This window comes from Crocuta crocuta, unplaced genomic scaffold (genome assembly GCF_008692635.1).
Source record: "Crocuta crocuta isolate KB4526 unplaced genomic scaffold, BGI_CrCroc_1.0 scaffold1544, whole genome shotgun sequence".
NCBI classification, from domain to species: domain Eukaryota; kingdom Metazoa; phylum Chordata; class Mammalia; order Carnivora; family Hyaenidae; genus Crocuta; species Crocuta crocuta.
The window spans coordinates 42,927-43,761 of record NW_027530906.1 but is presented as its reverse complement, the minus strand read 5'-3'; positions in this window follow the sequence as shown (position 1 = coordinate 43,761).

Here is an 835-nt window from a genome sequence, read left to right as displayed (position 1 = left end):
TGGTCTAACAAAACTCTTAAATAGTATTTTAAGATTATTGTCATGTCCACAGTTAGTGCTATGCTACTTGACCCTTCTTCCTCCCAATCTACCCTCCACATTACTACTGGGATCATTTTTCTAAGATCAAAAACTCATTATTTCACTTCCCTGATTTAAATTCCAGACTTCTTCACTGCCTTAAGGGATAAAGCCTACACCCCAACACAGCAATCTTCTGTCCTCAGGCCTTAGGTTTGGCCTCAAGTTTCCTCTTTCCCCTTGCTTTCTGTAACAGTACAACTCCGGACAAAGCAAACCACCGGTGGAGAAACATAATTAAAAATGAGCTCTTCCAAACCAAAAATCCTCTCCACAAAGGTAGTAGTGAAAGAAAAGTGAATGAACATTAAGCCAAAATGGGTTGCACACCATAGGCTATCCACTGAGAAACTACAGAGCCAGAAAGGAATCACCCCCTTATCTAGTCAAGGAGTTACATCCCATTACAGACATGTTTTCAAGATAAATGATAACCAGTCCTCAAGTAAGAGAACTCATGGCACCTTTTGTCATTCATAATTCCTCCTAACTTTATAGTGTAACTGGGGAGACCACCTGTGTTGACTTTATCTATAGGAGAAACAAATGTTTCCTATCTTTACCTCAAAGAGATAGTTTTGCAAATTGGAGGGAGATTCCCTGAAGGTAGGCTGTGACCTCCGCTCAGGAATGAAGATCTGGGACTTGATTGCCCTTGATGTTAGCATTTCAAAGAGGTGGCTCCCAGGTCCTTGAGGAAGCATGGAGAATTGTGAGGCTACTTTAAGATTATCAAGATTTACACTTACTTGAA